Genomic DNA, 18823 nt, shown 5'->3' on the forward strand with positions numbered 1-18823 from the left:
GGAGAAGTGCTGCTTGTCTTCCTGAGATCTGAGTTTAGCTGGACACCAACCATTTTCAGTCACCCACCCCGTCGACACTAACAGTAAAGGGGCCGATGTGTCAGGAAGGGCCAAGCCTCTGCCTCAGTTAACCTGCAGTTAACCTGAGGCTCAGGTAGCCTGGTCCTGTGGCAGGGCGCGTGGTCCTGGGGTCTGCTACCTCCCTGTGAACCCACAAGGAAGAGTGGGTAGGCCCGGAAGCTTCTGGGCCCGGCTGGGACCCTGAGAGCGTCATCTGGGCTGCACCGAGCCGTGGGTGTTTCCGGATACCATGAAGTGGGTGCACACGGACCTGTGCATGGACCGTGATCTCAAGGCCAGGCAGCTGGACCCTTCGTCTCTGAGTTGGTGACAGGAGACGCGGTCCTGGAGAAGTTTGTCACTTTCCTTCTGGTAAGTGTCTGCACACCGTTGGGGTCATACCACATGGAAGGCAGGGCAACAGCCCCTCCTCATCCAACCCCCAGAACCTGTGACTATGTGAGCTCACGTGGCACTGGGGGAGTTGATTAGGGACCTTGAGACGAGAGACGATCCTGGGCCCCCGTGTCTGGACATGACCACAGGGACCTTGCAAGGGAAAGGGGGCAGGAAGGTCCCGGATGTGCCGAGGGAGAAGAGGTTGGCACAAAGTGAGGGAGGGCCACATGGGGACCGTCGTCTCCAGAAGCCAGGAAAGGCCAGGCATGGTCCCCCCTGGGGCCTGTGCAGAAGGCAGAGCTGGCCACACCTTGACAGTGGCCCAGGGGGCCAGGCTGGACGTCTGACCCTTGGAACCAGGAGCTGACGGCCATATTGTAAGTTCATGGTCATCCGGCTGCTTGGCTTCATGTCAGAAGCATGCCTGGGAGCCATGGCCCCATGGACGACGGATGCGGCTCATGTGCCTGGCCCTCCTGCGGCTCCGGGTGTCCCCTGGGGTCTCCAGTGCTGGGGGGGCTGCCAGTGCCCAGGAGGGGCTCCTCCATTGGCTTCCTCTGAGGCCCGCTGCAAAGAGAGAGTTCCAAGTCGGTTTGAAGGGCAAACAGGGGCTTGTGGGTGAGGCGTCCGTGCCCAGAACAGACTCCGAAGGCCGCCGTCCTTCCAGTGTCCTTGAGGCCTTCCATCTCTGCCTTCCTTTTGCACTTGGAAACTTCAATTCCAAAGCCAGAAAACAGGGGCATCTGGGTGGCTCAGTCGGCTAAGGGTCCGACTCTTGATTTCAGCTCAGGTCATGATGTCAGGGTCATGAGATCGAGCCCCGTGTTGGGCTCCATGCTGGGCGGTGGAACCTGCTTGAGATTCTCTCTCCCTCTGCCTGTCCCCTACCCTCCCTCACATGGTGTCTCTTTCGCTCTAAAAAACAAAACAAAACAAAACAAAACAAAAAACAAAGTCAGAAAACATATCCTGATTATTTTGGAAAAGATGGAGACCATCCCAGCTACACAACTGTCAGGAAAGATGCCCATTTGAATGGAGGGCCATGGTCAGGGACCCTCAGCTGGAGGAAGGTCTTCTGCTCAGACCAGGTCCCCAGAGCTGGGAGGACAGGGAGGGGAGGCCCCAGCTGCCAGGGGGTTCCTCCCCCAACCTGGGCACAGAGGTGGTGTGTGCATGTGCGTGTGTGTACGACAAAGGGGAGGCCTAGTGGCAGAAGTGGAACTGGGCCCATCCACAAGCCTGCACCAGCCCTGGCCAGCATGAACCTGCTTCTGATCCTCCCGGGGGAGGGCACCTGAGCTGGGCAGCTGCCCAGCCCTGGGGGCGGCCCCCTTGCTTTGGGGCTTGCTGCATCCCAGGGCCCGAGGACCACCGAGTTCTCCTCCCAGGCCTAGTGCAGGGTTCGGCAGGCATAGCCCCCACCTTGGAGGCCACCCTCAGACTGGCCGTGCTCCCTGCCCCCACCACAGTTGTCACTGTCCCTCCTTTGTACCCTGATGAAGGTCCGTCTTGACCAGATGCTCCCGTGAGGCATCTGCGGACACAGGAGGTGCGGTGGGGTCGGGGGTGGTCCTCTCCTCTGCTCTGGGAGTGGGCCCAGCAGGAGGGAAGCGTGGCGGCAGCCGGGCTGGGGGCTGCATCCCGGCCAGACTCCTGCTTCTGCCAGAACAAGACAGACTGCAGGCCCCCAGCTTCCGTGGGACCCTGACCTCCCGGGCCCTCTGCCCCCCGCCTCCCCGCCGGGGCCCCCGCTCACGGGGTGTGCTCAGAGGGCTGCTCAGGCTGACGGATGCTTTACAGGTTTTTGGCGGACGAGTGTCCACCTGCATGTGATCTGGGGGTGAGTGTTACTCAGGGACGGGGCTCGGCTGCAAATCTGGGCCAGACTGTTGTTTGCTTCCGGGTCCCCCCACCTCATGCCACGTCCATGACATAAACATCGAAACAGCTCGTGCCCCATTATCAGAACGAGGGCTCCCTGTCCGATGCTTTACACACACCTGTGAACACACACAGGGCAGCCAGGTGATGCACACACGTGCTCGTCCACACACGTGTGCACACAGATGCGTGTGCCTGCCTGCGTGTGAGCACACGCACACACGGTGATGTCCGCACACGTGTGCATGCGCTGTGCATGTCTGTTGAGGCCCGAGGTGCACCGAGCCCGCCCCCTTCAGTCCGACGAGTCCCTGACGGGGGTTGTAGCCAAATGAAGATCCGCGTCCAACAGAACCACAGCTGCACTCCCTGCTCGAGAGACGAGGCGCAGCCGCTCGCGCTGAACACCTGGCCGGGAATTGCCCCCTGCGAACCCGCCCCCTGCGGGTGAGGGTGCTCTTCAAGGCTGTGGGGGCCCCGTTGTGACCAGGAAGGCAGCCGGGCTTTCGTCTGGGCTTTGGGGGTGAAGCGTCCGGATCTCGGCTGTCCTCACCTGCTACTGCACGGGGAGGCACGATCACGGGCTGACGGGCACTCTCATTAGTGCTGAAGGGGCCCAGAAACGACCCCCAGCTGCCCCCCCAGGCCCCCATCAGCATCCCTCAACGGAAACAGGCCCCAGCAGACACGTCAGCCTTCAAGTGCGGTTTCAGGAAAGGCACATAGAGCTGCCTTTTCTCTAAACAGTAGGACCCCCCCCACCACGCCGCGCCACGTACCCCCAGGGCCCAGCAGCCCCTCCCACGCGGTGTGTGAGCACACGTGTGCCAACCTTTTTTCCAAAGGAGAGCTTCCCGAACACGGCGCAGAACACAGGCAAACACCCCCAAGCCATAGCAGCAGCTGACCCTTGCCACCCCGGGCCGAGCGCCGGCCGCCCCACATCCATGCACCCAGTCCGTGCGTGCAGGGAGCAGAGCGCCCGGTCCTCCCCACGGGCCGTCCTGAGGACGCCGCTGTGCCCGCCCCAGGAAGGAAGGGAGATTCGAGCGGCGGGTTCTGGGCCTGCGCCCCCGTCTCCCGACGTCCCCGGCGGCACCTCGGACATGCAGCTCAGCCTGTGTCTCAGACACAAAGGTCAGGTCCCCTCAGAGTCAGGGCAGACTCTGGTCTCAGGGAGAAGGGGTGGCCCCTGGGCTGCCGGGTGGCAGTCTGCGCCGGGCGACCTGGCCCAGAGGGCCCACGGGCCTGTCCATGTGGTGTTGCCCGTGCTCTTTGTGGACCCCGCGGGACCCCGACCAGGGGATGACGGGAGCCTCTGTGCAGCGCGGACTGCACCTCCCCGCCTGGTCCTGCCGTGGCCGTGGGGAGTCCACAGCGTGGCTGGCTCCCTTTCCACAGCCCCTGCCCCACCCTGGTCAAGGTGTCAGCAGCACAGGGTGGGACTCATGCCTCCACCATGGGTGCGTTTCAGGCACCAGGGACGGGGATTCCACTGGTGAGTGGGGGGCAGTTTCCTGGGGTGTCTCTCTCTCTCTTTTCTTTTTAAAGTTTATTTATTTATAATCTCTACACCCAACTCAGGGCTCAAACTCACGACCCTGAGATCAAGAGCCACAAGCTCTAGCAACTGAGCCAGCCGGGCGCCCCTCCTGGGGTCTCTTAGAGGAGTTCTCCCCCAAACGAAACGGTTGATGAGTCCCCTGACCCCTGACAGAAGAGCCTCAGGAAAGCCGGCTGCAACGTGTCCCGAGGGCCTTACCCGGTGCTACTGGGGACCGAGAGGGCAGGGGCATTGCCCCAGGACCTTGTGTCCCTGAGAGCTGGGGGGGCCTTAGGAGAGAGGACAGCCCCTCCCAGGACAGAGGCTCGAGGGGGCCGGGGACACCCCCCGACAGCCTGGTCGTCTCTGGAGCAGCAAGGACTGCAGTGACCTGGAGGAGAAGTGGCTGCAGGACCCCGGGTGGGTGCCGTGCAGGTCCCCCCACAGTCCCGGGGGCACCCAAGCTCCAGGTGCAGAGGCGGAGAGTAGCTTCCCAGGCTGGGGGTTTGCAGGTGAGCAGCACGGAATCGGGGCCAGGAAAGCGCATGTCTGCAGGAGTGGCCGGACCACGCATCCCAGACTGAGCCAGGGGAGGGCGGGTGACCAGGAACAGGGTCTGGTGGGAGGGAGGTGGGCTAAGGCAGGACGTGGGACTGGGATGGCAGACGGTGGGGCCCTTCTGACCTCAGTGGCACGATGAGAAAGCCAGCACCTAGAGAGTCCCAGTGAGGCGCAGGCCCTGCGGGTCAGAGAAGGGAGAGTGGGGACCCTGCGGAGGACAGGGCGAGAATCTCGCAGGGCCTCCCTGCACCGGACGAGGCGGCCCGCGTGGGGTCTCCCCAGCCAGCCCCCTGCAGGGTGGGCACGAAGCCGGCGGCCCGCTGTCAGCCCGGGTGAAGGCCTGGCTTCGATCCTGCTGGGGAGGCGGGGCTGGCTCTAGTCCCATCTGTGGAGGAAGGGGAGGTCGGCAGGTGAGAGCGTGCCAGGGGCCCCCGAGTTGCCACACAGCCAGGCTGGCCCCGGTCGCTGGCCTCTGCAGCTTGCGTCCGGCTCCCACCCTGTGGAGGAGCAGCGTCCATGCCCTCCCCCGCGGCTGTCCTCCTCCAACAGGGGTGGGGGGCCGGCAGCCTGGGAAGCTGTGGATGAGGCGGCTTTCAGGCTGGTGACTGAGGAGCCGGCACGAGGGCCTCGCTCTGTCTCTGGAGCGCCCGTTCCTGGCTGTCGCTGGGTCTGTGGGCGTTCCGGCCCAGCGCTGCAGGCTGCTCGAGTGCTCCCTGCGTCCGTGATCTGTGATCTGTGAAAGCGAGGCCACTCGGGCCCACCGGGCGGGGCAGGGGAGTCCCGCCGCGGGCCCCCCGCACCCACCCACCGTCGCAGCCCCGTGCGGAGTGTCCTGGGGAGGCTCCGAGGGCCCCGAGGGCGGCCCCGTGCCTGGGGAGCAGCCCCAGAGCCACCGCACATCGAGGACACGCTGCAAATGTACCCGCGTGTGCAGAGGGGCCGCCGGAGAGCAGAGCTGCTAATGAGGTTGGTGAGCGGGTGCCCTCGTCTCATCCGCTCCGGCCGGCTGATGCTGCCGGGAGGAGCGATGGAGGAGATTGCTTTTTTTTTAATTACTCTGTTAATTGATATAAAACAAAAAGGACTCAGATTAGTTGCATGCAATTAGCAAATTAATTCTCGGCAATTACAGACTTAATAATGGAGCGGCTTGGTGGTCACATGTCGGGCTCTGCGGCTCATGGACCGTGTTTCCCTGAGAGAGAGATTTATGGAGAGGCGGAGCGGGCCTGTGGGGCCCTCGGTGAGGCGTCGCCCCTGCCCACGCGGCCGACCGCTCCCAGCTGTCCCGGGACGTTCCAGCGCTCCCGCGCCCGGCCGGGTAGAGGCAAGGCCTGTGGGTGTGCCTGTGGGTTGGGGTGGGGGCATTGTGGCCGTGGTCTGCTTTGGGGTCCTGGCTCTGCCCGCGTCCACCACGCACAACCCCGCTTGAAGGCAAAAGGGCTGGGGGCCTCAGACCAGGCGGCTGCTGGGCAAGGGGGCGCGCGGTACGTGCCCGTGTGTGGGGGCAGGGTTGGAGCAGCTCAGCCCCCGGAGGCCCTGCTGGCCCAGCACCCCCCATGCCTCGGTGACCACCTGCCAGGTGTAACGTGCTGGGCCAGCCGTCCCCAGGGTGCAGGTGACAAAGGCATATTACTAGCAGAGATCATGGTGCTGGGGGTGGATCCGGCCTTAAATTTGGACCCTGCAACGGCCCGGCGGTAACCTCCGGTCTCCACCCCGCTGTCTGTGAATGGGAGGGAGCCCCTGCGCCTGGCTGTGTGAGTGCCACGTGGGGGTTGGGGTCCACTCAGCAGGGCCAGCGTCACAGAGGTCAGGCGACACAGGGCAGGCACTCCTATCCCTTCCTGCCATAGCAGCTGTGGGCCTGACCCGGCCACTCCCCGGTCAGTAGAGGCCCTCCTGCCGTCCCCCGGCCCTGCCCCCTCCCGCAGAAACAGCCATCCCCCCACCCCGTCTCCCACGGCGCTCTGCTTCCGTTCCGCTCCCCCAGCAGCCAGCCTGAGCTCCAAACAAGAATCCCGGCATCCTTCTGGGCTCCTCGTTGTCCACGGGCTGTTGGGCTCTCGGCTTAGGTGCTCCCTCTTCTGGGAAGCCCTCCCTCCCGTGTTCCCCTGCCAGGCTGAGTGGGCATGCGAGCCTCCATGAGGCTGCCCGTGTCCAGGGCAGGGTCGGTCAGCAGCTCGGCCGGCCCCATGAAGCTGCCCAGCACAGATCCGCCATAGCTGGGGGCCCCTGCCCTCCACGTGCAGGACCTCACTGGTGAGCAGGAGGGATCCCAGCACCAGCCAGATTTCCCCCAAACCCCCAAAGCAGGGAGCCCCCGATGGAGAGCCCAGCGGCCTGTTCCAGGCCCCGGCCGTGGTGGGCACTGGCCGTCCTATAGACGGACTGAGAACAGCAGGAAAGGGCCCCAGAGGCACCGCCCCCAGGCGGCGGTCACTGCAGCAGCCCGGACAGGGCCTGGGCCCCAGAGACCCCTTTCCCCGCAGGAGCCACGCTGGACCCGGCGTGAGGGTGGTGCCCACCCCCCATGTCTGGAGGCATGCGGCCCCTCTGACAGGTGAGTCTGGTCTGTACCTGTGTGTGTAACTGCACGGCCTCACCCTTGACTGCCCCAAGACCCCTGTCGTTGTGCGGAAGGACGTGCTGATTGCTTCCAGATGCTGCGTCTGTCTGGCAAGCGTGGTAACCCCGCAAGTCGTTGGGCTATTAAGTGGCGGAGGATCATCGGGAACTGTGGGAGGAGAGCACGTACCCCACAGAGGCAGAACTTCCTCACGGCCAGGCGTTCATCATTAACTCAATCCCAGGGATCGCGTGGTTGGCGTCCCTTGCAGGCCGCAGGGACGTCGCTGACGCCGTCTATGACGCGAGCTGCGTGTGGGAGCCCGGGGCAGATCCGTCCCCATCGCCGGGGCTGCTGAGGACATGGGGAGCATCCCTTTACATCAGGACGCCTGCTCGTGCGGTGGCCTTCCCTCTGGGCGTCTGTCCCCGCCCGGCCACCCCCGTCTGGTGTCCGGTGACAGGGCTCACTCGGGCTGCAGGTGCGCAGCCAGTCGTCGGCCTGGAGCCCTGGTGCCAGGTAGACGGAGAGCTCAGCCCTGGACAGGCAGGTGACCCGTGTGCCAAGCCGGCGCCCGCCGCCCAGGCCCAAAGCCTTCCTGGAGGAACGGCGCCTGGACCGGACCCGCGTCCCCTCCTAGGAGGCGGCCGGCCTCTGTTCTTCTCCCTCGTCCTCTCCCCCCATGAGGCAGGAGTCAGGCTGATTGGTGCAGCTTCAGTTTCTGCAACGTTGACCAGGTCCCAGGGGAGGGGGCTTGGTGTCCCGCTTTCCTGGGCAGACCACCCCCTCAGAACTCCCTCTCTGCTCCTTTCTCCGAAGCACCGGCTGGATGGCGTGGACGCTGACATTTCCCCTGCAGCCCGTGAGAACGGGTGAGGGAGTTCATCCCCCCCCAGGAAGCTGCCTTCACCTCAGCTGCACACACACATTTAACTAAGTGACCCGCGGCAAACAGGATCGTCCCCTCAGACAGCCTGCATCTGGCCGGGCGCCCGCTGAAGCCTTAGTCCTCATCCGCCCGTCGGGGAGACAACGCGCACAGAGATGCTTGCCCCATGTGTGGTCGAGAGGTCACCACATAGGCGCACTCTACGCCCTCGGCCCGCACGGCTTTCAGGTACCTGATTCTGCTGTCACCAGGAGGGAGTGTCCTCTCCTGACTTATCCACATGGGGATAGTAATCCACTCTGATCTCATTCCTTGCCTATGGGTCACGGGAAAGGCGGTGGTGGCCAGGGAAAGAGGGAGGTGTCTGGCCGAGGCTCTGTGTCTCCTCTCCTAGGTGCCAGTTCTCACCTGGAGGCTGGGGCGCTGGGGGCATCTGCTGTGCCCACCCAGCCAGAGATAGTCCCTGAGAGTGGTCAGAAGCCAGGAAGAGAGGACAAGGGGCTGTCTGCACCATGGGAGGCTCTCCATGGAGAACATGGCCCCACGTCCTGCCTCTGCTCACGTCAGGCCCAGGCAGGGCCACATGGCCCTGGTCCCACACTGGAGTCCCCGTGTGTCCCCAGCACTGGGGTCCCTGCTCAGGGCTCCTGCTGAAACCTGGCATGTGCCCACCATCAGAGTTCGGCCGGGTCTGTACCCGTGGGAGGCGACTTCATGCGGCTCACCTGGTTTGCAGTTCCTTGAGTCCCGAGGTTGGACAACAACGTGTGGTGTGCCCAAGACAAGAACCCAGACTTCCTGACTCCCATGTCCGGGTCTCGCCGACCCACTTTCCCTGTCTGTGGGTATCCACGTTTTAAAAATTTCCCTAGAGACAGGGGCACTTGGTCCAAATGAGCAGAGCCAGTGGAGGCCCGTGTCTGCAAGAGGTCTGGAAGGCCAGAAGATGACCGTCCCCAGAAAGAACGGCCCCAACCCTCCCTAGGGTGCCACGGGGGCACCCGCTTCCTGCCCCCCTCTTCCTGCGCCCCAGCCCTTCTTTTGTGAAGGGGGGCCCAGGCCCCATGTTGGTGTCTCTTGTGACTCTAGACAACAAGAGGGCCCCTCACCTTCCTACCTTGAGGCCCGGGGTGCAGCCTGGAGTTCCCCATGAAGACTCCCACTGGGAGGGCTCCCGAGGGGAGGCTGGGGCTCAGGGGCAGGCAGGGTCCTCAGAGGACGGCCCCCCAGACTCCATCCATGCGCAGCTTATTCTGGGAGTGGGCTGCCAAGCTATAATCACTTATGACAAATTCCTCATTGAATCGGAGCAGGACTGGGGTGGCGCCCATCTCTCTCCCCTTGGTGTCGCTATGGAAACGAAGGTGCAGGATGGGGGCACGAGGTGACTCCTGCACCCGGGGGAGGTGGCTGTCCTCTTCCTTCTTGCCCAGACCAGGATGTTGGTACCATGACCTCTTGGCCTTCCCTCCGGAGGCAGATTTTCCCTCTACAGAGCCCAGGCGTGAGGGCAGCCTCCTACATCTGGCCCGGCCCGTGGTCAGGCTCCCTCCAGACAGCCGCCTGCTGCCCCCACCCTTTTCCTACTCACTGCATCCCCCACCTGGCTGGCCGGGTCATCTGGCACTGGGCCAGCTGACCACAGCCTCTGAGACCTCACGCAGCTGAAGACCAGGAGGCCGGGCTTCCCTCCCACCCAGCGGAAGAGAAGGGACGAGGTTAGTAATGAGAAAGGGCTTGGGGTCTTTTGTTCTCTTTGTTCTGAGAGTAGTGACGAATGGGAACAGGACAGAGGTGCCCACTGCGTCTAGATCCAGGTCCTGGCTGGGCCCAGGGGAAACAATACCCACTGGGCCGTGGGCAGGTGAGAGGGCACCAGGGCCACAGTCCTGGGTGGGAGACAGAGGGACAGAGAGACCTTCTGGTGAGAAGCAGTGGCTCCAGGCCCAGCCCCACCACATGGCCAGGGTTACCGGGCCTGCCAGCCAGGCTTGCAGAGGCGGCTGGCTCTCAGGAACCCCCTTTTACTGGTGGCTGCTGAGCGCACGGGCCCAGACCCCCCACCGTGGGCCCCTTTCCCAGAGGGACCCTACCATCAGGATGAGGACCCTGCCCCCTTGTAGCTCATCCCCCATGCACATGTCATCCTGGGCCCCCCACACATCCCACCCCCGTGGCAGCCCTACTTGGGCAAGTCAGTCAAGCAGAACTCTGCAGGATGCCTGGCACGCAGCAGGGCCGCATTGATGTTTGGGGCCAATGGACACATGAGTGCGGCTGCCGTCTGTGTCTGGAGATGCCCCAGACAGGAGGGCAGGTGAGGACCAGTAAGCTTGGAGGGTAGACTACGTGGAGGGTGGCCCCAAAAAGCATTGTCCATGTCCTGACCCCTGTGAAAGGGACTTTATTTGGAAAAAGGGTCTTTGCAAATGTAATTAAGTTAAGGATCTCTAAGGGGGATCATCCTGGATTTGAGGTGGATCCCAACCCCAGTGACTGTTGTCCTCCTTAGAAATCAGCAGAGGGAGATGTGAGACATGCAGACTCCATGTGAAGGAGGAATCAGAGAATCGTCTACAAGCCAAGGACGCCAAGCACGCCAGAAGCCTGGAGCAGAGCGTCCGTCAGAGCCCCAGGAGGGATCTGTGACACTGGATTTCTGACTTCTGGTCGACCAGGACTGAGGAGAAATTTCTGCTGCTTTAAGCCTCCTACTTTGTGTTTTTTTGTTACAACAGCCGTGGGAAACTAACCCAGATGCTAGGTGTGCAGGGGTAGGGACCCCATCTGCGCCCCTCTCCCCAGCCTGCTGCCCATCTGTGTGCATCCCAGGCTGGCCGTTCACGGAGGTTTGGTGCTGGGCGATTTCACACATTCCCAACGAACGCAGGTGGACCCGTGGTTAGATGTCACTTTTCTACCTCAACGTCATCTCCCTTTGAGAATTATCAGCCATCGTAGCCATTCACAAAATGCTGCAAATACCATCTACGACTTGTAAGCAAACACATCATTAGTCTGTCAGCCAAAGGTAAGGCTGCTTACCCAGCTAGTTTACTCCAGCTCGTGCAAGGGAACACGTAGGAAACAAACCACCATTTCCCTGTAATGATACCTGTATTTGGCAAAGTGCCCAACTCTGTGGAGATCCAAACAGTTTACAGGTTTGTTTACTTTCTTCTTTGCACATTTAAATTGAATTCTCCTGGCATCCATGCTAGATCACAGGAAGGAAATAGGAAAGCCATCCTTTTTATTCAGTCAACGATTATTTGTTAGCCCCTATCAGGTGTCCACACCGCACCAGCTTGGAGGTACCGCAGTGAACGTGAGAGAACCTGGCTGTGGGAACAGGCAGAAGTGGGCTTCTGACCAGGGAGAAAAGATGCCAGCAGGTGAGCCAATAATGCAGAGCAGATAACACCCAAGGACCCTCCATGAGGCCTCAGGTGGGACGTGATGCCCCTGCTTCCAGGCTGGGACCGAGACATACAGGAGTGATGAGCACACCCCAGTACTGGTGGGGAGTCAGAGCTAGAGCCCTGGTTTCCTGCTGAGTCAGGGGATGCTTTGAGGGGGTACTCTGGCCTTAGAAAAGCTATGTCAACCCCCGCCCCCATCCACAATCCCGGGGCCCCCAAGGAAACAGCAAACCCAGTGCCGGGGTGGAAGGACACCTGAGACCCGTGGGGTCGCTGTCCGAGGTTCTGAAACTCCTCCCAGAATCCCCACCCTCTGCCCACCAGACCCTTGGCCACCCCTGACAGGGGTCTCTTGGGGACTCACCCCTGCAATTATGATACCTGCACAGCCACCTGGCTCCTCACAGGTGTGCTCACATGGGCGTGGATTCCACTGCAATGAACTCCAAGGACGTTCTCAAATGTCCTTGAAATGTGCCCTGACATTCTGTTGTGTTTAATGAAATGAGAGATGAATGGCTAACAGACTGAGAGTTGGGGTGTGTTGTACCCTGTGCCTGGCTCTAGGCTACATGGGGGTACAAGCAGGAAAAATCCCAGCTGGGCCCCCAGCCTCACGGGGCTCACAGTCTAGTGGGACATTCTGTTAGTTCAAGAATGGACGTGTGATTATACCTGTTATGAAGGCCATGAGGGGGAGCTATGATGCATGAGGAGAGCACAGACGGGGCACCTGGCCTGGTCTGGGTCCCAGGAAGATTTCCTTGAGCAGGTGCACTGAGCCATGGGTGGCAGATGAGCTGGAGCTGCTGGTGAGACTTCTCCGTGGGATGATACTTGGTTTTAGCACGTTACATGCCTGTGCATGTGTGTGTGTTTGTCTCTGTGCATGTGTGTGCCTGCGTGTGCATGTGTGCATGCGTGTTTTTCTGTGTGCGTGCGTGCATGTGTGCGTGATGGGCATGTGTGAATATGTATATGTGTGTGGGCAGGCATATGTGTAAGGGGAGTGGTCTCTATCCACCTGGCACTGCTGAGATTTTGAACAAGCCATTCCTACCTGGCATAATCATGGGTAGTTCACCTCGTCAACGCTAAAAGAGGCCACAGGCCTGGCTTCCTGCCAGGGGTGGAAAATAAGCCCAGACCAGGACCGCCCGTTGGTCCCCTGCTGATGCGCTTATGACAACAGAGCTTCTGGGGGCAAAGCAGCAAGTAAGGTTAGTGCCTCTGGCTCAGATCCGTTCCCAGTTCCGATCCCTGAAGACACTTGATGCCTCTCGAGTGCCGATGCCTCGTCCGTTAGACTTTTATCCAGAAGCAATGTTATGTTCCAAAGTATCTTTGCTCCAGTTTCCAAGTCCCAGCCACCCTAAACAAAAATACCTCAAAGGTGATCATGACACCTTGCTTTATCTGCTAAATAGGAAAGAAAGAAAAAGAAAAATCCCACTGGAAAGAGACATGGAAATTCACCTTGAGACTGTCAGCTCCTTAATTACATAAAAATTATGAAACTATAGCTCTTTTGATTACTTTTTAATTTCTATTTTTTAAAGATTTTATTTTTAAGTCATCTCTATACGCAATGTGGGGCTCGAACTCACAACCCTGAGATCAAGACTCACCTGTTCTACTGATGGAGCCAGCCAGGCACCCCTCAGTTACTTTTTTTTTAATAAAAAAGATTTTGTTTTTTAAGAAAAATTGTAAGTTTTCAATTAAGAAATAAAAAAATGTTTAAATAAAAAAGATGATTTTTTATAGCAGTTTATATTCACAGTTAATTACTTTTCAAAGGATCTTTGAAGATGGGTGCGGGTAAGCTGAGTCAAGGGCATCTGATTGGGTAAACTAAGGCAGAGAGTGTGTGTGGTGGGGTCACAGGCCAGGAGGGCAAAGCCCATCTGCCTACAAGGGGAATCAGAGATTTGGGGCAACTATTCTGACAGTTTGTGAGACCCCCACAAATCCCCCAGTCTGCTGGAAACTGGTAAATTCCTGGCTGGTCTGTGGTCGGCCGGGTGGCACCCGCGTGGGATCACCTGGATTGGAGGGCACCTGGCTGGGGGTCTCTCAGCTCCTTCTTGAGCTTGGTTCCCCTGGAGAAGGGCTGCCTCAGAGACCCCGGCTCTTCCTGACCAGTAGGGCCCCGGGCACAAGGGCAGAGAAGGACGGGAGCGGGAGCCAGGCGCCAGGGCCCGAGCTCTGGTGTAGTCTGGCATCGGACTCCTCCTCTGACCTCCAGCTGTGGTCCTTCCATCCTTCCATTGGGGGGAATAAGTCATCAGGCCACCGCCCAGGATGCTGAGGACAGCTGAGGACAGTCTGCAGTGTGCATGGGAGTGCTAATGAACAATGAGGGTGAATGGTTGTCACTGCTGGCTACAAAAGCCCACCTGGCCCTTCTGCAGCCCCCAACTTATCTCCCTTCCAGCTCATCCCCTCTGGCCCTGCCCCCTCCTCGTGCACCTTTGCAGCTTCCTTGCTTCGGGAACCCCTTGCAATCTTTCCTTCCCCTTGCTGAGTTCCAAATGACCTGCAGGCTGCTTTTAGCCTGGTCTGCATGTCTCCATGGCCCCGTCCTCCCCCTAGTTTGCACTCCCATCCCCACCAGGCCTGGACCCCCACCTGAGATCTACAGGGAAGATGGAGCGGGTGCACCCCCAGGGGCTGGGAAAAAGAAGATCCACTCGGGGAGGCACCCAATGAACTCAGTCAAGTGACTTAGGGCTGGTCTCTGCAGCAAGCTGACAGAGGGCTAGGGCAGGACGTGAAATCGAGAGATGGAGGACAAGGATGCCGAAATTGGACCTGGCTCCCCATATGTGTCAGAGCCCAAAATGATCCCTTCTAGAATTTCAGCTTCTTTGGAGTTGAAAACTTGGCCCACAATATCCCTCTATGGCTCATTGCTCTGAACTTGTAAAATGCTTTGATGTGTGAGGCTTCTGTGGGTCTTTCCATCAGCTGCAAAATTAGGGGTATAATTATTAGTGGTGTGTTGTGTGTGGGTCCACTCGGGCCTGTCCTGATGAGGGCCCACAGCCTGAGACTGTGACCCACCAAAGCTGAGAAGCACTGCCCAAGGGATGCTCCTGGCTGGACAGTGAGCTTGTGGCAAAGACAGGGGTCCAGGATGCACCAGCTGGAGCACATCTCCCCAACCCCTGGCCTCTGCCTGGCTCACCATGGGGCCAAGATGTCTTTAGCACAAAAGTGTCCGAACCTGCCTCCCCCGTTTGGTGTCTGCATCCAGGTCCCGAGGTGATGAGCTTCAGAACAGCGGATCCAGTTGCTATCTGGTGCGCTTGTCTCTGTGAGATGGACTTGGTGTGGCCACCATGGGACCTACTTACAGACGTGCATGGTCCCGAGGTCACTTTCTTTAGAGTGAAATCTCATTAATGCAGTTCCCTCTGCTCTGAAGTGTGTGGTAATTTGGGCAGCAGCTGGGGGAGTTTGCCTGCATGCCCTCTCTCCATTGAGGGGCTGCTGTAGAAGCCATGTGGTAAACAAGGGGCCCCCTGCTCCCCACAGATTCCTTCAGGCATCAGCATTGATCATGAGTACTCACCTTCCAGCCCTGTCTGCCGCCCCCTGGACAGGTGGGGTCTAGAAAAGAGGAGAATGGGCTCCCAGGAAAATGCAGCCCCCCACCCTCCTCCTGAAAGGACCCCTCTCTTGGGTGAAGAAATGTGGTGGTCCACCACGAGGCGGCCCTCCCACATGCCCAGAGAAAGGAAGCACTGGACAAGGGTTTGGTGGCCACACTCAGGTCCCAGCGCTGGCTCCCTGCAGTCGCCCTCTCCCTCGGCTGCCAGAGGGCTCTGCCCCTGGCCCTCCACGCTCGAGTGTATGCCCAGCCCCACTTGGGCAGCATGCCTTCCAGAAAGGTGGAGGGAAGCAAACCCTAAGGTAGGTGCTGTCCAGTGGGAACGCGGGCACTGCCCGGCCCCTATTCTGAGGGTACTTGTCACGCCTTCCTGGAAGCTGTACCCAAGCAGCCAAGACCACCAGAACCTCCCAAGGGGTGGCGACTGCGTTGTCAGGTCCAGCATCCACAACCTTGGTGTCTTCTAAGGTCAAAGGTCTCTGACCAGGTGGAGACCATCAAGAGCCTGTGACACCCAATCAGCTCCTTTCTCCTAAGATCTCCTGCCCTGCTCACCCCGGACCGTAGGATCATCTATTTTAGAGGGTTTGGGGGCCACAGCAAGATGCTCAGAGCTGGAGACTTGGGAGCAGCAGTGGGGCCAGGCCCTCAGACCTGCCTGGAAAGGCCCTGGGCTGGGGAGCCGTCCTTCCCACCTCACCCCTCCCCCACTATTTCTCCTACTTCCAGGAAACCTGCTCCCCAACTCCCTGCTGGGGTGCAGCAGGAACCCAGCTTCATTACCTGGTCTGTGGTTGGGGGCTGAGACGCTGGGGCTGGTGCGCAGGCAAGACTCTGCTCCCCGCCCCCACCTGGTTCTGCCAGCCTCCCTGGCCCGCTTAACCTTCCTCAGGAGCCGTGGGTCTGATTGGCCGCTGTCCTGGGCTTAGAATACCATTAATCATGGTGAATTCATTAAGCATTTCACAGGAGGCCTTGGTACCCAATTTGACATCAATTACTTTGAAATTAAGTGACAGTGCCCATGGCGTGGGGACAGAGCTCTGAGCTGTGTCCACCTCCCAGAGTTAGTGGCCAGAGACCAAACTGCAGGGCCCAGCTCCAGGTAGGAGTGACCTGACAGCAGGACTCAGGGCCAAGGTCAGTCCTGGCTTCCCCCTCCACGGGGGGCAGCTGGCTGGGGTCGTGCGCAGCAGTGTCCGGTTAAGGTGGGTCCTGGGCAGGGAAAGGCCCAGGCCTGAGGCCCATTCCTTGGAGCTCCTGCTACACCTGGGAGCTTGTTAGAAATGCAGAATCCGACCTCCTGCCTGAGAATCTGCACTTCAACGTGGGCTCCGGGGACTCCCCGGCCGGGGAAGGCCTGCTCGAGGGGACGTGGCTCACAGCAATGGTCTGCTCTGCCCAAAGCTCCCCTGACATGCACAGCCACGGTGCAAGGAGGTGGCCGTGTGCCCCACGACCAACACCATCAGGGGTCGGTGTGGCCTGTTTGTGCATCTCTGTTCATCTCTGCACAGGGAGGGGCCCCTCCTGGGGACCGGCCTGCCCGGTTCCCAGACCTGAGCCCTGATGCCTGTGAGCTGGCGGCTGAAGGAGCAGCTGGGGCGGGGGGGCCTGAATCCGGACTGCACCACACGCTGCTGCTGGGCAATCCTATAATCAAAACCACAGAGCTGCAGCGTCCCGGAAAATGGGATCTGCATGATTTGAAATTTGAGGAAAATCTCTAAATACTTTAATTTTGATAGAAACTGTTTCCACTGCTGACATGTGTCTACACCTATAATTTCAGTTGATAAATTGCTGTAATTTCTCCTCCATTTCATGTTCTTTCGAGCATTAATTGTCAGTTGCAGGGTAAGACACGATAGAAAAGAGAGAGAGGATGATGCCACGGGCCGGGCGCAGGCGCTCTTTGCAGGGTGATTATGTGGCTCACAGACGTGTGTGGAAGTCTGGGCTCACACAAAGATGCTCTGTGAGGAGCCCCTCTCCCCAGCCCGCAGTCCTAGCTGAGAGGCTGAGGTCTGAGCACCAGCAGCTGCCGCCCTGACACACGTGTGCACATACATGCACACACGCGTGCACACACACACACACACACACACACACTGGGCATGCGTGCGTGCGCCACAGAAACTGTCTACATCCAGCCTGAGACACCCTGGTTGGCCCCGACTGGTGACATCAGTGGTGGGGGGGACAGTGGACAAGGGGTTACAACCCTGTCCTCCACCCACACCCCTGCAGGAGCCACAGCTGCTTCCTGCTCATTCAGCAGGTCCTGCCCGCCTGAGACCCTGCCGCACAGACCTGCAGGCCCAAGCTCTCCCTGGGAGTCTTCAGGGCGGCCCCCAAAGAAGGCATGGAACATCTCGGGGCAGAGCTACAGCCTGGGTGGGACCAGAGGCCCCTGTCTTCAGGCCAAACTTTCTGGCAAGCCCCTGCTAGGTACACGCACCAAAACCTCCCCAGGGGTCCCACTGCCCTCACTCAGGCCTCAGCGTTGGCTAAGAGGCTAACAAGAATCTGCTGGATACTCCGTGTGCAGGTGGTCCCTCCACTTTCAAGGTCAACTCCACACCTGCAGCTCATCCTTCAAGGTCAACTCACACCTGCACTTCCACTTTCAAGGTCAAGCCCACATGGATATGGTGTCTTACCAGAACATAAAACACTTTCCAGCTTTTCTTAGGGAAATAAAGAACTGGTCAGGGCTGGTCTCAAATCTAGGCCTCATTTGTTCATCTTAAAACGCTCCTCGGGATTTGGTCCCCGGCCCTGTCCACCACCCTAGATGTGTTTTGGAGTCATCCATCCCTGCAGACCGCTTACCCGGTTAATGCCTGTCCCACTCTCAGCCCCAGGGGCTCTGCACTGCCCACGCCACAGATCCCCTTCCCCAATCTGTTAGAACAAAGCCCACCCTTATCCGGCTGTCACATGGCACTACCAAATTATTCTATTAATTTATTATTCATGATGAAAAATTATTCTAATAACATTTTCCATGCTATTAATATTCCAAAGATGAGCTGTTTAAAGCCCCTTCCTGCGGCCCTGCTCTTGGTGAGAGCCAATCTATTTTTAACAAAGTGTATTGAAATTAAAATCTAATCATGTGCAATATGCTGCGTTGAACAAATATGCCTTCAGAGAGTCTGAGTGCCACAGCCCCCAAGAGGAGGCAGGAAGGTGGGCACCTCCCTCTGCTGGTGGGTGTCAGAGGCGACCCCGCCCAGTCCGTGGAGAGCCGCTGAAGTCTCAGGGCCCCTCTCTTCACTGGGGACTGGGCCCGGCCCACCACTTCCCCCTCCCTCCCTGTGTCCAGTGACCCTCAGAGTTTGGCTCTGGGCACGGGGTGTGTGCAGACCTCTCGAGTCGATGTGGACATCTGAGGGTGGTCCCTGGATCAGGAGAGAAGGGGAGCTTCTCCCTGCTGAGACATCCATGGAGGCCCCCTGCCCCCTCCCTCTGACTGCCTTCTCAGTGTGGGGGTCCTTGGCCTCACCCTAACATGCACAGCAACCCACGGTAGGCTGGGGTCCAGCAGCCCAGCGAGGGCACCTTGGCAGCCATCCTGCTCCGTTCCCTCTGCAGGTCCCTTCAGTGATGTCTCTGTCCATCAAACAGCCAGGTCTGTGCATAAAGGCAGCATCCACCCTTCTGTCCAGCCTTGGCCACTCCTCCGTCCCCCTGGGCTGGAGACAGAAGAATGAGATTCGAGCCCACAATGTCATGGGAGGGAACAAAGTTCCGCCCAAAACACTGAGGAAGCTGCCCGGAAAGTATCAGCTTGGTGAGGAGAAGGGTGCTGGCTAGGCTACCCAGCAAGGGGCCAGGGGTCTCCCTGGGGAGAAAGGATCAGGGGTCTCCCTGG

General features: G+C 59.6%; 1 long non-coding RNA gene across 1 annotated transcript; it reads left to right on the plus strand.

Annotated features, from left to right (window-relative positions):
- The first annotated feature begins 9031 nt into the window (after positions 1-9031).
- On the plus strand, positions 9032-12213 carry LOC116621756. The gene is made up of 3 exons (XR_004297444.1): positions 9032-9623; positions 10418-11300; positions 12100-12213. It is a non-coding gene; the product is annotated as an uncharacterized LOC116621756 (long non-coding RNA).
- The last annotated feature ends 6610 nt before the right edge of the window (positions 12214-18823 follow it).

This window comes from Phoca vitulina, unplaced genomic scaffold (genome assembly GCF_004348235.1).
Source record: "Phoca vitulina isolate PV1807 unplaced genomic scaffold, GSC_HSeal_1.0 scaffold50, whole genome shotgun sequence".
In the NCBI taxonomy this organism is placed as follows: domain Eukaryota; kingdom Metazoa; phylum Chordata; class Mammalia; order Carnivora; family Phocidae; genus Phoca; species Phoca vitulina.